The sequence below is a fragment of the Sus scrofa genome, chromosome 1 (genome assembly GCF_054392235.1).
Source record: "Sus scrofa isolate SSC_HxYL_T2T_F1_AM1 chromosome 1, Sscrofa_HxYL_maternal_Yorkshire_Landrace_v2.0, whole genome shotgun sequence".
In the NCBI taxonomy this organism is placed as follows: domain Eukaryota; kingdom Metazoa; phylum Chordata; class Mammalia; order Artiodactyla; family Suidae; genus Sus; species Sus scrofa.
This window is the reverse complement of record NC_139383.1, coordinates 40,037,354-40,058,402: the sequence shown is the minus strand read 5'-3', so window position 1 is coordinate 40,058,402 and position 21,049 is coordinate 40,037,354. Positions and strand designations below refer to the sequence as shown.

Here is a 21,049-nt window from a genome sequence, read left to right as displayed (position 1 = left end):
AACCATAACTTTGTTCTTACAAGTTTTATTCAGATTTTAGCCAAGAGGATTTACATTTTTCCTGTATATTACACTTTATCTAACAGAATGACACCAAACCAAATTTAAGCATCTTCTGGGGTTCCTGTCATGGCTCAGTGGTAATAAACCTGACTAGTATCCATGAGGATTCAGGTTTGATCCCTGAACTCGCTCAGTGGTTTAAGGATCCAGCACTGCTGTCAGCTGTGGTGTAGTTCACAGATGAAGCTCGGATCCGGCATTGCTGTGGTGTAGGTCGGCAGCTGCAGCTCCAATTCGACCCCTAACTTGGGAACTTACATATGCTGCAGGTGCGGTACTAAAAAGACAAAAAAAAAAAATTAAGCATCTTTCAATTACTGCAGAAATATAACACTTCAGATAAAAGTTTGGTTCAAAAAACTGATCATCTGGAGTTCCCGTCGTGGTGCAGTGGAAACGAATCTGACTAGGAACCATGAGGTTTCGGGTTTGATCCCTAGCCTCGCTCAGTGGGTTAAGGATCCAGCGTTGCCATGAGCTGTGGTGTAATTACAGCTTGGATTGGACTCCTAGCCTGGAGACCTCCATATGCCGTGGGTTCGGCCCTAAAAAGACAAAAAACAAACAAACAAAATTGATCATCTGTACAGAAGGTTTTAAAAAGCAAAGTGAACGATGTATCTATTAATATGCTTAACTAGCAGTCTATACATTAGGTCGCAAATGCTGATTTACTTTGTAGTCTGTTTTGTTTACATTTTTGCTTTAATTTCCAAGAGGTGAAGAGCCAAATGTTTAATCTTAGTAAATCCAGGCAAGGTGGGTGATTTATTTATTTCATTCCCTTTTATATATGCATTTTTTAACAAATGTAACTTAATTTCATTTTATTTAATGGTCTTTTATAATAAATTCTTTTTGGAAGCTGGCAGGATATCAGTTATATAGAATGAATAATGAGTTCTGCAATTAGTTATTACAAACTACCTTTAAATGTAGGAGGGAGTGGTCTAAAAGAGGAGAACTAACTAACCTCTAGCCCTTCGTGATACAATTTTCTATTATTATATTTGGGGTTTTTGAATAACTGTATCTAACTTTTGTTTTAAGTTAGAAGCTTGAGTAAATTTTGGACATTGCTAATCATTGAAAGAATCATGAAGGAGTTGCAAGTTTAATACTGTAACATTGTATAGTCATACTTCAGAATCAAGGATCTGGGACACATTTGCAGGAAAGAAATATCCTTGCTTTCTTGAATGGTTTTTCAGAGCACTTTACTCACCCACTGGAAACTTTGCCTATAAGTTGTATTTGTCATCAAAGAAATCAGATTTGCTTCAACACTAGGATTATTGTGCAATGACAAGAGATATGAACTTCCTTAGAGTAAAATAAGTACAGTTTATTTAGAGTAAAACCTTGAGTTTAACAACTGAGTTTTAAGGATGAAGGTGGTAAGTAGCAGTGCTGCTTCTTCTTTGTTTTTATTTGGTCACACCCACGGCATGTGGAAGTTCCTGGCCCAGGAATTGAACCGTGACACAGCAGTGATCTGAGCTGCTGCAGTGATAATGCCAGATCCTTAACCTACTGTGCTGCAAGGGAACTCTATTAATGGTGATTTTATCAGCTAATTTCCAGAGCAAGACTTGGAATTGGCTCCTTTATTGATAATGAATAATTTACAGAAAACACAATCGTTAAGGTACTCCAAAGGAATATAGATAGAATTTCAATATAATCCTAGTTAAGACTGTTCTTGTTTGAATCCAACATTAAAAACCATTCTTAATTTTAGAGAGGAATGCCTACATCTGTTACCGTTTTACATGAAAAGTTGTCAGGGACAGAGCTGAGACTAGAACTGTGTCCTTCACTAAATTCTCCAGGTAAGTTTTCCTCGGAGCAAAATGTAGGTAAACAGAATTTACCCCCTTTATTAAAGATTTATTTCATTCAATCCAAAACATTTATAGAAAGTGCACTGTGTGTCGTGAACTATTACTAATGATTTTGTGGAAAAGGACTTACACGAAAAACAAAATAAAAACAAAAACTGAAAAGCTAAAACAAATTACTAAATGGACTTCTGCTTCAGGTCAAGATGGAGTAATAGGAACCAGATGTACCCTCCTTCCTGAAACAACTATAAAGCAGGCCAAATACATGGGACAAGGTTTTTCAGACATTGAAGTCAGGCACCACAGGATGGTGATCTCTGAGAAAGACAAAACCCAGAAGGTAAACACTGTGACTGCCTCAGCTCAGTGTCTAAAAGAGAGTTTCCAGGTGCTAGTGCAGGGCAGGGGAACTCATGCTAAACCTGGTCATCACCTAGAGTTAAAGAAATGGATCTGACTATCTGGGGAGTCAGGGCACCTAGAAGCTGCAGGGCACAATTCCTGGGCAGAGAGAAATTCACAGAGAAATCTCCTGAAATCTCCAGAAGATCCCCTCAAGTCTTCAGCTGGGTTAAATCAGTGTACCTATGTAAGGAAATAAGAAGCACTTGAATAAGCACAAAGACCAATCACCAAAGCTTACACAGAGCTGAGAGTTGTTCATGTTCCTAGGCTGAGGTTTTAGCTATAAATCAAGAGATACAGGTAGACTCAAAAACTTAGTGGGTAGCCTCAAAAGGAAAAAGACCAAAAACAAATGAACAGAGCATCAGTGATCTGTGGGACAACTTCAAGCAGATAAGCAGATGAGTTATTTGGATTCCTCAAGAAGGGGTAGATAGAAAAATTATTTGAAGAAATGAGTGGAGTTCCTGTCGTGGCTCAGTGGTTAACAAACTCAACTAGCAACCATGAAGACTCCAGTTCGATCCCTGGCCTTGCCATCCATCTTTAATTCCTTCAGTGATGTTAGAGTTTGCCCCCAAATCAAAAAAGACCTACTCATTCTATAAGACATATTAGCATTCATTATATTTATCCACAGTTATTGAGTAATTCAGGACCATAGTAAATATCTACCACGCACAATATAATAGATCATGAAAATATTACTGGAGTTCTGATAAAATATATATCTTCTATTATATGAAAAGAAAATCCTAGAGACACCAAGATCCCCTATGTTAGAAGTCATGAGTTAATTTTTTAATTAAGATGATCATCTTAAAGCTCTCATCTCCGATTTTATGAATCTATACACAGAAGCAATTCATATAAAACTATAAAAAATATTTTTAACTATTTCTTATATATGTTGTTAAAAATAAAGCTTATTTGGGTGAATAAATTACCATGTACTAAGATAGGAGGGAAGGGGGCAGGGCACAACCCTTCAAGAATGACACAGCCAGTTTAGAAAAACTGGATACTACAAAAACTAGTTAGAACTCATTAGGCCCAAGGTGGCAAAAGATTCACTGCCAGTAGACCTGAGCCTCATTGTACGCTCACTGTTATACATTAGTGTGCTAAACAGCATACCCACAGGTGCCATGACTGCTTGGAGGCCAACCATAAGTGGCCAACAAGTGAGTAGTGGCCCAATTCTTGGAACTCCCCACCCTTTCCCCAAAACAGTTGGAATAAATCTGCCACTCGTTAGCATGTAAAATTACTCAGCTCCTAAAAACTAACTGCTCCATATTTTGAGGTCACTCCCACCTTCTGAGACAGCCCTCATTCTGCCTTTGGAATGTGAACCTCTGCTTTCATTTTACTTTATGGCTCGCTCTTGAATTCCTTCCTGTGCAACCCAAGGACCCTGACTTGCCATCCCAGGGACTCACTCAGGACCTGGAACACGACCATCCTCTCGTGCTCCATTTTCCTGAGACGTCTTTTTAAAGGAAGAGGGAGAGGGTGGTCTTCCCTTCCCCACTTTTCCCTTGATTATAAAAATGTAGGTCACTTAGGTCTCAAGACAGAGCCCTCTTGCCTGCCCACATGTATCCTCCACAAGCATCCCGTATTAATAAATATATTTCTTACCTATTACTTTGCCTCTTGCTGAACTTCTGTGGCGAGACATAAAGAACCTGAGCTTCATTAAGTCCTGTGCAGTCTCAGTTGGAAGATTGTGGTTCAAGTTCCGTCTGAGCTGTGTGGTTTCAAAACTGGTGAATCACAAAAATATTTTTGTTAAGTTTTATATTTCTTTAATTTCTTTTGATGCTTTTGCCAAGTGCTAGGGTCATTATATTGAACAGAAGAGGGAGAATGGTTGGTATTTCTATGTGTTAATTATGTAATTATGATTGAGTAGGAAGGTGAGAATTTACTTATACATTCATGTGAAAATAGTTACTAAATGCCTACCCTGGGCCAAACACCTTGTGGATACTATACCAGTGGATAGCTAGTCAGCAATTTAAAAAATTGATCCTAAACATTTCAGAATTGCCTTTTATTGGAAGAAATTAGAAAGTACTATTATGGAATGTAAGAGCTTCATGTTAAGAAACAGTATAATTAGGAGGATTAATACACATGAAAGATTTAAAAAGCATGCCAAAATCTTGAGAATAATATTTTCTTTTAATTAAAATTGCTGCACTCCTCAAACTCATGATAGAAAGGATATAAAACTTGGATATCGACTTGGCATATATTTGAAGGAATTGCTCAGGGATGGAAAAAATCATCAATAGATATCTGGAAGTAGATTATTTGTGAACCAGAGTTTGAAAAAAATTAAGTAATATTGCTTAAGAGTGGAAGTAGTAAAAATAAACATATTTGTCTGCACCAATTATGAATATTGGAATGAGGAGGTCATAAGGAGTGCTATGTTGATTAATTTATTGGGAAGACAGGATTTGTACTGGAAAATGATAACTAAAGAGAGATGGAGATGGTGGCTAAAGTGTTCTAAATGTTGGGCTGAGGAGTTTGAATTTAATAAGGAAGCAAATTCAGGGATCTGGGAGAATTTTAGAGCAGGACAATCCATTAGTCCTTTACTTTCCCTTCAGACAAAACTGACTTTACTGAAGTTACACACTATTAGTAGCACTGCCACTTGGGATTAGAACCCAAGATTTCTGTTTTTAATGTTCTTTTCATATACCCCTACTACTCTTCAAAACAATGCCCCATTGACCAGGAATAGGAGAGATGCATGAATACAATGATACTCTAAAATACTTTCTTAGGAAATTCATACTTTAAATACTAAAATGAAAGTAGTCTCTTCCTCTTCCTCTGCCTTTCACTCCACAGCCTCTGAGCTCTGGAAAGTCAACTGTGCCCCAATCTTTTCACCGTCCAACCTTGGTGGATGTAGGTCTACTGTATCACAACAGGAGTGGGATCACCAGCTGGCAGCTCAGTCTCCACCCCCTTCTGCCATCGGCCACTGTGTTACCCAGGTTTGATCTCAGGGCAGTTTCCTTAGAGGCCACTGAAAGAGGGATGCTCCTCTAATGGGCTCCAAATCTCAGTGTAGTTATGCCGCTGCCCCACTACCACAGTTTGAGCTCCTTTCATTGTCAGTACTCAGAAAAGAATGGATAGAACCTTTAATGGAATGGGTGGTTCCTATGCTGTCATAAGAAGGGAGAAAGGACCAATGGCTGTGATGCTGTTAAAGGACAGTCCCATTTGGCTCTGGCTACTCAGCTGTTTCTCAGAGTGCCTGTCAGCTGGAGAACAAAGACAGTACAGTTAGCACAGTAACACTGTTTCAAGATTTCTTTCTCCCTGCTCTGAGGGCTTTTAAGATTGTCCTCTATAAGGCATGCCCTAGGAAGCTAGCTTGGTCTCTGCCACAGGCACACAAGATCACTCCTCCAGCCCCTCCAAAGCTCATGCTAATGGGGAAAGGTGACATGTGGTCATCTTGTAAGCTTTTCTTTCATATCAGGGAACCACCTATGTCCTCTGGGATGGGGGAGTGGCTGAAGAGGAGGAGTGGAGAAACCCATTTCCTTAATTCCCTGAAACAAGACTTGGCACTATCCCAGGTATACAAACCCTCTCCCAGTCCCAGTTTGTCCCTAAGGACAGGAAGCTACCTCCAAGCATGTAAAATCTCTTTGTGCAGCGTCAGTCTTCCAGATTTTATATGTATTAAATATCATGGCTGGAAAGAAACACTGGTAAGCTTCATACTATTATAACTCTCTTGGTTTGCCAAATAGAGCTGAAAAGCTATCAAATGCCAGTATCATCCAGCCTGGCTAATTCCTGTGGCCTCAGCCAAACCCACTGTAGTGGACTGAATGCTGGTCTCCAAAAAGGTATGTCCAAGTCCTAACCCCACAACCTGTGAATGCAACATTAATTGCTAATAGAGTTTTTAAAGAGATAATTGAGGTAAGTCACTCCAGATGAGATGATCCTGGATGAACCAGGTGGAACCTGATCCAAAAAGGGTAGTAGAGAAGAAACAGAGGATCTGTGAGGATGGAGGCAAAGACTGAAGTTGCACAGTAACAACCAAGAAACACCAAAGATTACCTAGAGCCACCAAGAGCTAAAGATGGAAAACAGGATTCTCCTTGAAAGCCTTCAGAAGGAGTATTGCCCTGCCAACACCTTGATTCTGAACTTCTGGTTTCCAGAACTATGAGAATAAATTCACGCAGGCTCAAGTCACAAAATCTAATGGTAATTGGTTATGGAGAAACCTAGCCAACTAATACACTAGTCTACAGAGACATGGAGGGGGCTGATGGAACTGCTGTTGGCCTCTCCTGACCAGTCTCAGCTAACCTGGCCCTGAAGAGAGGGAACCTACATGTCATTGAGATCTAGCAGCCACACTCCTTCTCCCACCATTCTCCGTCTCCCGTTGAAACATAATCCTCTGCATTTAACCCTTCCCATTGCTTCACCTACATTCCCATTTCTCCACTTCTTCCAAATAGGAGCTGCTATATAATTTTCAAGTCCCAATGCAAAATGCAAATGTGGGGTCCCTTGTTTAAAAATTATTAAGGAGTTCCCATTGTGGCTCAGCTGGTTAAGAACCTGATTAGTATCCATGAGGATGCAGGTTCCATCCCTGGCCTTGATCAGTGAGTTAAGGATCTGACATTGCCTCAAGCTGCAGTGTAGGTCGCGGATGTGGCTCGGATCCAGTGTTCCTGTGGCTGTGGTATAGACCAGCATCTGCAGCTCTGATTAGACCCCTAGCCTGGGAATTTTCATATGACACAGGTGCAGTCCTAAAAAAGCAAAAAAAAAAAAATATATATATACATATATATATATATATATATATATATATTAAGAAGTTCAAGACTGGGGCAGCAGAGCATTAAGACAAGCACAGAGTTTCTTAGAAATAGAGCACTGTCCGATATACAGGCTGCACAGCCATAAAGCTAGTGCTGCCTCCTAAATCTATCCTTTCCGACCTTGCAGAATCTTTGTTCAATAATGAAAAATCTTTCCACCTTCATATGCTATTTGCACAATGCTTCCTCCACTTTCTTGCTTTAGGTAAAAATCAGCTTTCTTCTAAGAATAATTTCCTCTGGATCTCCCTTCAATGTAGACTGCTCATTATCTCACACCCTAGGACCATGAGAGGCAGCACTGGCATCCTTGTAGCTCCCCAGCATTGCGTTTGACCTGTGAACCACATATTGTTACACTTAGACTCTTGTTTCCTGGATGTACACCTTCTGTCCCAATTCTGCCCAGTCATCCACTCAGTTCCTGATCATTCCATAACAGACACGGAAGCCTTTGGTATGTAATTCATTCCTTATCTACCTCACAGCATCACCGCTGGTGGCTTTAAGGTCCATGTGATAGCCTCTCTAATACCTTAGTTTCTAAATGCTAGATCTTCATTCTATAAATAAAGAACAGCTAGCCACAGAGACAGCTCTTCCATAACCCTGCCATTATTCTACTACTAACACTTTCAAAAAACTCTCACCTCCTGACTACAACTTATTTTTTATCTCTCATTTTTTAAAATCTCTCTTATTTGACTGAGATTTGTACTTCTTTGTCTTCTTTTTCTCTCTCCTTTTATGTCTTCACTTATTTTCCAATGTAGTCTTAAGTCAACCTCATAGCTCTGTCCTTCAACAATTCTCTTAAAAATAACATCGAAGCTCTCGCCTTTTCTTTCCATCAAATCACTTGGCAAAACCCTAAGTGGGATTAATTAAACTTTCTACATTTAGAGTCATAAATTTTACAGAAATTCACACAATTGTGTGGAACTACTGGTATCACCAATTCCTTCACTCAAAGGTTTTTTTTTTTCAGTTATAGTCAGATTCTTGCTACCATTCCCAACAGCAGCTACTGCAAACCTTCAGACTCTTTACCTGACTCCATTATCTTGATTATTTTCCTAGTAGAAAGGAGAAGCTATCACAAATCTTCAGTCTACTAATAGACAAAAGCAATCTACAGTGCTGTCTTAAGTCATTATTTTGTCTTAGTTGAAGAAAATGAGGTTATATTTATTCATTTAAAATTGCTTATTAAGCAGCTACGGAGGGAATTGTTTTCATGGAGCATACATCCAAGGCAGTTCTGAGATTTCAAATATATAACTTAAAAGTGCATCAGTAATGGCTAATGATTTTATCAAATTTGCCCCAAAATACAGGTTTTATAAGACAAATTTTGTGAGTGTGAGGACAGTAGCAGAATTATAAAAACCCAATCACTGCAGTGTAACTCGTAAATCCAAACATTTTAGCATCTCTCTTTATCACAGGCTCTCTAAAATGAATAGGACTTAGAATAATTTGTCTTAAATAATAATAATATTATAGTCTATTAAACAATACTTTTTTTTTTTTTGTTCTTTTTTCTCAGGGCTGCACCTGTGGCATATGGAGGTTCCCAGGCTAGGGGTCTACTCCGAGCTGTAGCTGCTGGCCTATGCCACAGCCACAGCAATGCAGGATCCAGGCCATGTCTGTGACCTACACCGCAGCTCAGGGCAACGCCAGATCCTTAACCCACTTAGCGAGGCCAGGGATCGAACCTGCAACCTCATGGTTCCTAGACGGATTCGTTTCCACTGCGCCACGATGGAAACTCCACAATAAAATATTCCGACATTACACAAAGGTATAAATAAGTCTCAATCTCTTTAATTACTATTTTATGACCACACAAATCACCTTGCTTTTAGAAAACAAAATGCACCAGTGTTGGCATTTAGAAAAATTACAAGTTTTACTAACAGGGTATAATTTAAAGACTGTCAACCAACCTTAAAGGCAGGAAGATTTGAGCTCAACAACTGACTTGGAGTCTTCCTAGATATTTTATTTTCTTTAAATTATTTAACCTTGCTGAGCCTCAGTTTATTTGTCTGAAAACAGATGATTATTATTACATTGTGGGGGCAGGAATATTAAATAATTTAGAAAGCTCGACGGTAGCATCATTGGCAGATACATTAAATATTTTCATATCTTACATAGCTTTTGATTATGAAAATATTGGAAGTAGTCAATGTGAAGTGGCAGATGTCCTAAGCTTGGGTAGGAAGCCGGAGTCCCGTATCCGTGAACATATTGGTGTTAAGAAGCCCTTAGACACTGATAATGTCCTTCAGGAAACCAGAGGAGATCTCAGGACTTCTGTGAGGAGAAACCACCTTCTCAAGAAGCAGAGAAGGGCACCTTCATTTTATGAGCGGTACCACCATCCATCTACTACGCTTTCTAAAGGACGCAACGAGACCTTAACAGTATGTACTTCATTTTCCTTAAAGTGAAACTTGATAAACACTGATTTCTGCTTTTCTTTGTCCCCAGGTTGTCTACATCGCACGTGGTTTCTCAATCTGTTAAAACAATCAGTTAACAAACACGAAGACCCACATTCCGGGTGCTGATAAAAAAAAAACCACGCACATTCCTACCTTCTCCATACAACCACGATTAACGTGGAGCACAAAGGCTCGAGGGCACGCACGAATGGGTCCGGGACTACAGAGGGAGCCTTCACAAACTGGGAAGGGAAGTGAAATTCCCTCAGTCACACCAATTAAATTCTTAACAGACCCTTAACAGCTACTCAGAGGAACTGAGAGTGGTAGGCGAGCAGGACACGGGTTTTAGGTTGCTCACCGAAGATTAACTGTCTGCTAACACGCACGCAGGAGAAAGAGTGCGGTCCAGGACTCCAGGGCTGAAGAGACACCGTCGCAGCTGCCGGGCAGCGCAGAGAGCGAGACCCCGGCGGGGGAACAGCGCTCGACGCTCGGGGGCGGGCCTCTGCGGCCGCTCTCCCCGCCCCCGATGTCGCCGCCACCCCCTGGCTGCGCACCAGCTGGGCAGCTCAGACGCGGCCGCATCCTCGTGGACGGTAGAGGCGGCAGCGAGCTAGAGCCCGAGTCACAGCTCGCCGCCGCGGAGAGGCCAGGCGAGCCCGAGCGCGCGGGGATCCGGCCCAGGGTCGGCGGGCAGCTCTGCGCGTGGCGGGTAAGTACGTGTTGAGGAGGCGGCGGGAGGGGGGGGGGGCGGTCACTGGTGCGAAGGTGGAGGGGAAGGACTTGGGCAGTCTGGGGAAACTGAGCGAGCGAAGATGTGGTTAAGTGCAACTTTCCTATTTTCCGCCCAGTCCGCAGGAGCTTGTGGGGCGGGGGACGGAATTCAGAGCAAGTGCCTCTTTTTGCCAGCGACCACATCATTTAACGTGCAGAGGTACTTGCCGCCTGGAAGGGGGCCGCTCAGATCAACAGGCATAACCAGGGAGGTCTGGTCACCTCATTTTGCCCAGCCTGCCCTGAAAGTGGACATTGGTGACCTCCTCTCTTAAGTTGCTGAGGCTTCGCCTCTCCCACCGGCAGTGCCACGTCGTTTCCCACCGGCTGCTCGTTCCCAGCTCAGGAAGCCGCTCGAGGCCTCGGGGTCAGCCGAGACCCGTGTTCTAGCCGGATCTGCCCGCGTCGAACTGTGTGGCTTTAGCCAAATCACTTTACATCACTAGTTACCGTCCATTCTTTGAGGAAACATGGGCATGATGAGATGGGGCGAAATCAAGGGTTGCCTACAGCTATCGGATTTCCACAGAGCCTAGGACCCGGGCTGGCAGCCTGGGAGGGAGGCGAGCGCAGTGTGCTCCCAGGTGCTCAGGAGATGGGCTGCGTGGGTCCTGATGGCAGATACTGCAGCAACCCGTGGGGGGAAGGTCCTGATAGTGCCATCTGGGGGAGATGACCCTGATTTATCAGCTGCCCGGAATGGCAAAACCCTGACGAGTGGGCTGAGACCGACGGGCCCATTCCATCATTGTAGAGCTCATGCCAAGGAACGCATCCGAACAAGGTTTCTTTGGAAGAGAGCTTGGTACAAGTGTGGCACACAGGAAACACTAAAAAAACAAAACCCTCCAAACTGCAGGTAGTATTATTAATCGGTGTCTGTGCAAGATTATAGAGATTCTTTATCAGTAGAGATGTTGATTTAAACATTCACTTCGAAAAACAAAAAAACTAAAACACTCATATTGGTTTGGACACTGAAAAAGTATTGGGTTAGAACTGCTCTGAGATTTCATTTCTCTGTGCGTACATGCACATTCAAAATCCACCCATTTTACTTCTTCACAAGATGACTTTCTTCTTATTAATATTACTACACACACAAAAATTCCTCCTGGGATTTAATATTCAGAAAGCTCACAATTTGGATTATTAAAATGAGATCTGATGGTGGTAAAGCTCACAGGAAGTTCTGTAATGGAGTTGGTTCTGGATCAAAGTTAGACCAGAATTTTGAAAACCTTCGCTTTTTTTTTTTCCTGTTAGTATGTCAGGTGCTGGTCAATACTCCTGTAATGATGTTATCTTAAGGGAGTTCATTTTCTAAAATAATGTTTTAGAAGATCAACTGATTTAATTTTGAAGTAAAGTATATGTTGGAAAAAATTGCAAAAAGTTTTTAGAAATTAACTTTTTAGTCTTATCTTGACCACAGCTTTCTTCAACAAAAGTCTAATGGAATACCTATGCAGGATATTTCAGATTTCATTTTTGTTAACTAATTTTTTCTCCTTTTTAGTCAATTTTAAACTAGAAATTGGAGTGTTAGAAATTTATCCCTTTCAATGATTTTTAAGGAAATTTTACCAAGTTGTAAAACATCACCATAGTTGAGTTTTAGAACATTTTCATCACCCCAATAAGATCCCTCAAGCCCATTAATAGTTAAGCTCTGTTCTCATCCCCAGCTTCAGACAACCACTAATCTACTTTCAGTCTCTATAGATTTGCCTTCTGTGGACATTTTACATAAATGGAATCATAAAATATGTGGTATTTTGTTTACGGCTTCTTTCACTTCTACTGTTTTGAGATTCACCTACATTGTAGTATGTGTCAGTATTCCATTCCTTATTATTGTTGAAGTTTTCCATCAGTATTTCATTCCTTATTATTGTTGAATGTGGATATACCACATTTTGTCTATCCATTCACCAGTGGATGGACATTTGGGTTGTTTTCAGTTTGAGCCTGCTGTGAATCATGATGCTAAGAATATTCACATGCGAGTGTTTGTGAATACATATCTTTTAATTTCTCGTGGGTAAATGTTTAGCAGTGCAGTTGCTGGGTTGCATGCTAAACATATGTCTAACTTTTTAAGAGCATTATAGAATGAATTTTATGTAGAAGTTACGTATTTACTACATGTAGAACATTCTGGAGAAGCAAATGTTTCTTATAGATTATTTATGATTTGATGTATATGTAGAGAGAAGGTTGGAGAAGAAACACTGCTTCCTTTTATACTTAGAGATCAAATACAGCAAATAAACTTGAAAAGAGTATATTTCTCATAAATAAAATATTTCTGAAGACTTTTTTTTGGGAGCAGTTTTAGATTCACAGCAAAATTAAAAGGAAGGTACAGAAGATTTCCAATATACCCCTTGCCCCCACACATGCAGAGCCTTTCCTATTATCATTATCACTCAGAGTGGTACATTTGCTATAATGGATGAACCTACATTGACACATCATAATCACCCAAATTCCATAGTTTACCTTAGGGTTCACTCTCAATGTTGTACATTCTATGGCTTTGGACAAATATATAATGACATGTATCCATCATTATAATATCATAGGAGGTATTTTCACTGCTCTGAATATCCTCTGTTCTCTGCCTATTTATCTCTACCCCCAATGTATTTTTTAATGCCAAATAAGAGTAAATCAAGCTTAATTATGACTAAATTTCCTTCAGTCTCCATTGAGAATGATAAATAAAGCAATTTGGAAATTGTATTTTAAGATGTTGATGAGACTCAGACCTGAATGGCTTGGTGGTAAATTCAATGATTTCCCATTCCTTTAACACAAAATTTTAATTGAGTAAGAAAAAAATCATCCCTTTCAGAATATAGAAAAGATACCCTATAAATCATATAATGAAGTAATATTCTGTAGCTATGATGCCACATAATTCTTTTAAGTACTAATTAACTATATATATTTTATTATTAGATGTAGAGATCTAAGGCCTAAGTTTAAGTGATTTACATGTGCAAAATTATGTGCTAGAGATAAACCCAGGGCTCCTATCTTCTTGTTTAATAACTGCTGTCGGAGTCCCCTGGTGACCTAGCAGTTAAGGATCCAGCATTGTCACGGCTGTGGCTTGTGTCACTGCTGAAGTGTGGGTTTGATCCTTGGACTTCTACATGCTGGGGGCACAGCTAAAAAACAAACAAGCCTGATGGGAGGGGGAGGGAGTGGGAGGGATGGGGAGCTTGGGCTTATCAGACACAACTTAGAATAGATTTACAAGGAGATCCTGCTGAATAGCATTGAGAACTTTGTCTAGATACTCATGTTGCAACAGAAGAAAGGGTGGGGGAAAAATGTAATTGTAATGTATACATGTAAGGATAACCTGACCCCCTTGCTGTACAGTGGGAAAATAAAAAAAATTATTAAAACAAACAAACAAACAAGAAAACCAAAGTGGGGGAAAAACCCTTCTGTTGTTAGTATATGCTCTTCTGAATCCTGTTGGTCTCAGTAATTTTTATATTAATATACTCTACTTTTTATGTCATTATCAGTTTGTAACATTGCATAAAGAGAATATTTGAACATATCCAGAAAACCAAAAGTGGTTATTATTTTTTATTTTTTTTTGGAAGTATGTTCGACCCAGAAATCAAATAAGTAGTCTTCTTTATGCTCAACTGGGATATATTTTTCATTCTCACTCTCAGAGACAAATAGCAGTTTTATGCATCTTTCCAAATATAAAGCATGCTATGGACCTTATAAATCCAAGTAGGTTTTTGTTCTCTAATAAATACTATTCTTAAAATGTGATAGTATCCAAGAGTTGGATGCTTGGTTGGAAAAGAAGTTCAGAGCTATCTAAATAGGAATAAAACAATTCACATTTGTATATATTCCTGAACAGGAGAAAGTAAACTTACCTAGAATCCTGGATCAGTCAGAATAGGATTTCTCAGACTGGAACATGGGCCATGAGGATGGAGATACTTTAAGACTGTATAGTCTGGAGCCTACGCAGCTTGAATACTTATTTGGGGAAGCAGCAGCAGAAGCATATATAGACAGTATAAATGGAACTGAACGCCTTCCTCTGCCTCTTGGATTCTGCTTCCTCCCAGTCCCTGTTTCTTGCTACGCCCTAACATCTACTGCGCTGATGAAAAAGAACCCCGTTGGGAGTATGGAAATCAACATGCTTAACTGTAGGTTTTCTTCTTTTGGGTGAAAGAAAGGAGAAAATTGAGGTTCAGTGTGATAGTTTCAGGAATAAATCCATGGAAGACAGTAAAGAATTAAACAGTCTTCCCAAGCATGATTGTATTAAATAACTAAGAAGTGATTTTCTTCTGGACTAATCTTTATGGACTGGGCTACTATGTCTCAGGAGAAAACACTATTCTTAAAAATCAGTGTGTGCACGTGTGTGTGTGCGTGTGTGTGTGTGTGTGTGTGTGTGTGAATAAGGATGACTTATAATTCCTGTAATGACATTTGTTTATTTTGTTTATTTTAAAAATGAGAATAAGTACTTCTATCATGGAGCTTCTGGAGCCAGGTATAATATTAAATCTCAAAACACTGAAATAAACCCCTATGTCTGTCTTTCCCAAATCTAATTAAAAGCTAGATTATAGATATGATGGATTTTGTAACATTCCAAAGGTTTGTAAAGAGTCTATCAAGCTAGAAGAAGATGTTACAAAGGCCAGGGCTTCCATAGAAACCATTCTGCCTCTCAGTTTCTATATTCCTGAAGAAGGATGCCTATCATAATTGGGTTCATTGCAGTAAAGAAGCAGAACTTTTCACAGTAGTGACAAATTAGAAAAGCAAAAAATAATTAAAAAAAACCACAACTCTGCATCTTTTTAACATGCCATGGAGCTGTACGTATGTACCTATATATACTCTTGTAGCTCAGAAGAAATTGGACTTAAGGAGTATGGGACAGACAGTTGCAGCCCAAGCAAGAGATGTTAGAGAGGGAATCAGGGATTAGAGATGAAGAATTTAGAGATGAACAAGGGTACCCAAAGTCTAGAAATATTAGGAGTGGAAAACAATTAGGCTTGATGATAATTGAGATAGGAAGTTAAGGGGAGGTGGGATTGAAGCATTCTTCTGAGATTCTTGGCCTGAGGTTGAGGAATAGCACTGTTTACAAAGACGGCAATAGAAAAACGAGGGCAGATTTGGAGCGTGTACTCGTTTGGAAGTATCTCCTTAAAATTCGTGTACTTTCTGGAATCTAAGAATGAGACCTTGTTTAGAAATAGGGTCATTGCGGTTGTAATTGGTTAGTATGAGGTCATACTGGAGTAGGGTGAGCCCTTAAACCAATGTGACTGGTGTCCTTCTAAGAAGAAAAGAGAGAAAGAGACTCATAGAGGGAAGGTAAACATGTAACAATGGAAGCAGAGATTAGAGTTAAGCTGCAAGGAGTTCCAAGATTTGCCAGGCAACCCTAGAAGCTAGGAGAGACTCATGGAACAGATTCTCTTAAGAAGAAATCAACCTCGCTGATACCTAGATATTGGCGTGAGAGCTGTTTAAAATGTGCACATCCTAAGTATCTGTTGTAAAGATGGTTCTACAGTAAGCAGTTTAGTAACTTGGGCAGTGTATCCACTGTATCCTGACATGGCCAAAGTCCTCTGCCACCGAACCAAAAATAGATCTAAACGAGATCATTTCAGGTTTTCCATTCTTTGTGCCATGTGGGTTTGACAGTGTGAAAACTGGACCAGGCTACAACATGGGCCGGGGGGGGGGGGCATAGTTTTTATTTGTTTGCCTCAGGGAGGAGTGGGAAAAGGTTTTCAGAAGTGAGGAATACTTTCCTTATAGTCTAGATCTGGGTCAGCTCCCTGAGCTGTTTGTGGATTTTTGCCAAAGGATATTATGCTTCAAGTAAAACCCAGCATAGGTTGTTCCAGCTCTGAGAAGTCCATGGGTTCTAGGTTTGAATGCTTTGAAAGGATATATAGAGTTCCCGTCGTGGCGCAGTGGTTAACGAATCCGACTAGGAACCATGAGGTTGCGGGTTCGATCGCTGCCCTTGCTCAGTGGGTTAAAGATCCGGCGTTGTCGTGAGCTGTGGCGTAGGTCGCAGACGCGCAGACGCGGCTCGGATCCCGCGTTGCTGTGGCTCTGGCATAGACCGGTGGCTACAGCTCGGATTCAACCCCTAGCCTGGGAACCTCCATATGCCGTGGGAAGAGGCCCAAGAAATGGCAAAAAGACAAAAAAAAAAAAAAAAAAAAAGCATGACTTTGGAGTTCCCGTCGTGGCGCAGTGGTTAACGAATCCGACTAGGAACCATGAGGTTGCGGGTTCGGTCCCTGCCCTTGCTCAGTGGGTTAACGATCCGGCGTTGCCGTGAGCTGTGGTGTAGGCTGCAGACACGGCTCGGATCCCGCGTTGCTATGGCTCTGGCGTAGGCCGGTGGCTACAGCTCCGATTCGACCCCTAGCCTGGGAACCTCCATATGCCGCGGGAGCGGCCCAAGAAATAGCAACAACAACAACAACAACAACAATAACAACAAAAAGACAAAAAAGACAAAAAAAAAAATAAATAAATAAAAAAAAAAAAAAAAAAAAGAAAGGATATATAAACTTTTCAAGTATAACTGCAAAATGAGAGGAAACAGCATTTTTTATTTTATTTATTTTTTATTTGTTTTATATAATAATTTTTTTTTCATTATAGCTGGTTTACAGTGTTCTGTCAATTTTCTACTGTACAGCATGGTGACCCAGTTACACATACATGTATAGATTCTTTTTTCTCACATTATCCTGCTCCATTATAAGTGACTAGATATAGTTCCCAGTGCTATACAGCAGGATCTCATTGCTTATCCATTCCAAAGGCAATAATCTGCATCTATTAACCCCAAGTTCACAATCCATCCTGCCTTCCCCCCCGACCCTGGCAACCACAAGTCTATTCTCCAAGTCCATGATTTTCTTTTCTGTGGAAAGATTCATTTGTGCCATAATTAGATTCCAGATATAAGTGATATCACATGGTATTTGTCTTTCTCTTTCTGACTTACTTCACTTAGTATGGGAGTCTAGTTCCATCTATGTTGTGGCAAATGGCATTTTTATGGCTGAGTGGTATTCCATTGTGTATATATACCACATCTTCCTAATCCAATCATCTGTGATGGACATTTGGATTGTTTCCATGTCTTGGCTATTGTGAATAGTGCTACAATGAACATGTGGATGCATGTGTTTTTTTCAAGGAAAGTTTTCTCCAGATATACACCCAAGAGTGGGATTGAGGAAATAGCATTTTTTAACTCATAGATGTTTATTTTTACCAACTCACTAAAAAAGTATCTTAATTTACATAATCTGTTGAAAACTTGTCAAATTATCTGTCAGTAATTACTATTGTCTTAGTACCTAAATGGTTCAGTTCTTCACTTTGTGGGTTTGTCTCAATATAATGAGCTTAAAATATGGATTAATGAAATATGATTCTGTCTCAGAACAACAGTTTATGTTATATCTAAGGACATATCAAGTTATTTTACAAAAGGATTTTTAAAGGTTTATTTTATTTGTTAACTTCTTTCAGATATTTTTATCATAAAACTATCACACTATTAAGAACATTTAAAGATTTTAGAATTTCAATTCTAACATTCAAACACAATTATTTCAACATTTACTGTCTTCCAGTCTTCTTACATTTGTAAGGATGTGTTTTTATATTAATATAATAATGGTATACCACTTGTATCTTATTTTTCTTCTTAGAATTACTATTACCAGAATAAAAATAAATAGGAAGAGCAAATTTCAAAAAAAAACATTTTGTTATTATGTAAAGTGACCTATGAAATAGTTTTGGCTGGAAAATTCTCTTTTTCAGCTATCAAGGGTATGAAACAGAAACTTCCAGTTTATTGAAAGGCTACATCTAAATTTTGCTGCACCCTGTGGTGATTATCAAGTTAACACAGAAATAAGACAACATAAAGAAAAACATACCCAAATAATTGAAATATGTTGCTTTAAGTATTAGCAGTGTTCAAATGTAGAATTCAGTTTTTCCAAGGACAATATGTGCTTGCTATTGTAAATTCTTCACCAAGAGTCACAGATGTTAAAATATAATCAGGTGATTTTTTTTTCTTTTAATCTCATTGTTTTGTCAACTCTCCATTATTATATCATTACAAGTTATTCCACATGTTATTTTCTGGAAAGATAATGTTTGACACTTAAAATACCACTAAGTTTTAAACTTCAAAATTTTGAAATAGCATTTTTGAGATAATATACACTTGCAGTGAAAATAAGAAATTTCAAAATTGTATTAAGAAGAAAATAAAGTCCACCTGTATTTCTACCATGAATTACAAACTTCTTTTCATATATGTAGCTTTTAAAAACAAAAGTGATATGTCCTGTCCCCTATGTCTCATTTAATATATCATCTTACTATATCTTTTCAAGGCAATAAATTATATTTTTAATAGCTACATAGCTATTAAATTTTTAACTAATCCTTATTGGTAAATATGCTGAATGTTTCCCAGTTTGGTTTTATAAATAATATCATAGTAGATAATTCTGTTCATAATCTTTATACACTGTTTACAGCTATTTTATTAAGTTCTTTCAATATATTTCTAGACATGGGATGCTAGGTCAGAGGATATTCACTTTTTAAACATTTTTAATGCATTTTGCAAAATTCCTTTTCAGGAAGCCAGTAACAATAAAATTTTTACCAACATACTAATTACTGTTTCAAAAAGTTTAAATTTGGAAATCAGTAGGAAAATGTAGCTCATATTTGTATTTCTCTGATTTTGAGTGAGGCTGAATATTTTTAGTTAGCCAATATATATGTTGGATATTTTGGGGTTTATTTTTATGAATTGCTTTCTTATATTCTTTATCTGTTTTTTAGTCCCTTTTTGTTTGTTCCAGGAGAGTTTAATTCATAATGACGTTAACTCTTTGTATGTTTGTTATGTTGCATTTTTAAATCATTTTCTTTTTGTTGCCATTAACCATTTAGGAAGCAGTACTTTGTAAAATACTTAAATTTTACGGATGTCAAAGCTGTCAGTTTTTTTCACAGTTTCTGATTTTGTTAAGCTTGAGAAAGACTTTCCCACATGTAAACGTATACATCTACATTTTTAATAGTACTTTTATATCTTCTTAATTTAAAATTTTTAATCATTTGGAAGTTATTTTAATAGAGAATGAAGCAAGCAATCTAATTTCATTATTATTTTTATTTTTTATTGTCACCAAATTTTATTTTGTTTTAATTTTTAAATTATTTTTATTTTTATTTTTTTATTACTCAATGAATTTATCACATCTGTGGTTGTATAATGATCATCACAATCCAATTTCACAAGATTTCCATCCCACAACCCAAGCACATCCCCCAACCCCCAAACTGTCTCCTCTGGATACGTGTAAACATATACATCTACATTTTTAATAGTACTTTGATATCTTTTTAATTTAAATTTTTAATCATTTGGAAGTTATTTTAATAGAGAATGAAGCAAGTAATCTAATTTTATTATTATTTATTTTTTTATCTTCACTGCTTTTATTTTGTTTTATTTTTTAAATGTATTTTTAAAAAAATTTTATTAGAGCATAGTTGATTTACAGTGTTGTGCCAATTTCTGCTGTACAGCAAAAAGACTCAATCATATAGATAGACACACATTCCCTTTCTTATATTATCTTCCATCATGTTCTATCCCAAGAGACTGGATATAGTTCCCTGCACTATAGAATTGGACCTTATTGCTTATCCATTCTAAATGTAATATTTTGCATTTGCTCACCCCAAACTCCAGTCCATCCCACTCCCTCCCTTCTCCCCCTTGGCAACCACAAGTCTGTTCTCTTTGTCCGTGAGTCTGTTTCTGTTTTGTAGCTAAGTCCTTTTGTGTCATAACTTAAATTCCACATATAAAAGATATCATATGGTATTTGTCTTTCTTTTTCTGACTTACTTCACTTAGTATGAGAGTCTCTAGTTCCATCCGTGTTGCTGCAAATGGCATTATTTTGTTTTTTATGGCTGAGTAGTATGCCATTGGGTATATGTACTACATCTTCTTAATCCATTCCTCTGTTGATGAACATGTAGGCTGCTTCTATGTTGTGGCTGTTGTGAAGAGTGCCACAATAAACATATGTGTGCATGTATATTTTTGAATTGTAGTTTTGTCCAGATATATACCCAGGAATGGGATTGCTGGACCATATGGTAGTTCTATATTTAGTTTTCTGAGGAACTTCCATACTGTTTTTTATAGTGATTATACCAATTTACATTCCCACCATCAGTGAAGGAGGGTTCTGTTTTCTCCACACCCTCTCCAGGATTTGTTATTTGTTGACTTATTTATGATGACCATTCTGACCAGGGTGAGGTGGTACCTCACTGTGGTTTTAATTTGCATTTCCCTAATATTTAGTTAAGCAATTAGTTTTCCCTAACATTAATTGATCATTTTTTCATGTGCCTGTTGGCCATCCATGTGTCTTCTTTGGCAAAATGTCTATTTAGGTCTTCTACCCATTTTTTTTTTTTTTTTTTTTTT

General features: G+C 38.5%; 1 protein-coding gene and 1 long non-coding RNA gene across 12 annotated transcripts in view; one reads left to right on the top strand and one right to left on the bottom strand.

Annotated features, from left to right (window-relative positions):
* Positions 1–14,519, bottom strand: part of LOC102157594 (uncharacterized) — a 77,339-nt gene extending 62,820 nt beyond the window's left edge. For 2 of the 4 annotated variants that reach the window (XR_014839872.1, XR_002343051.2), the window contains exons 1-2: positions 10,025–10,126; positions 3,957–4,081 (exon numbers count right to left, since the gene is read on the bottom strand). This is a non-coding gene — a long non-coding RNA (uncharacterized LOC102157594). Of the gene's footprint in view, positions 1–9; positions 2,493–3,956; positions 4,082–10,024; positions 10,127–14,360 lie in introns of those variants that run through there. The other 2 variants (XR_300709.4, XR_014839874.1) reach the window with 2 other exon arrangements.
* Positions 10,256–21,049, top strand: part of PKIB (cAMP-dependent protein kinase inhibitor beta) — a 108,939-nt gene continuing 98,145 nt past the window's right edge. For all 8 annotated transcript variants that reach the window (XM_021088819.2, XM_085016190.1, XM_021088793.2 and 5 more), the window contains exon 1: positions 10,256–10,378. The gene's annotated coding sequence lies outside the window, so the exon portion shown is untranslated. The remainder of the gene's footprint in view (positions 10,379–21,049) is intronic.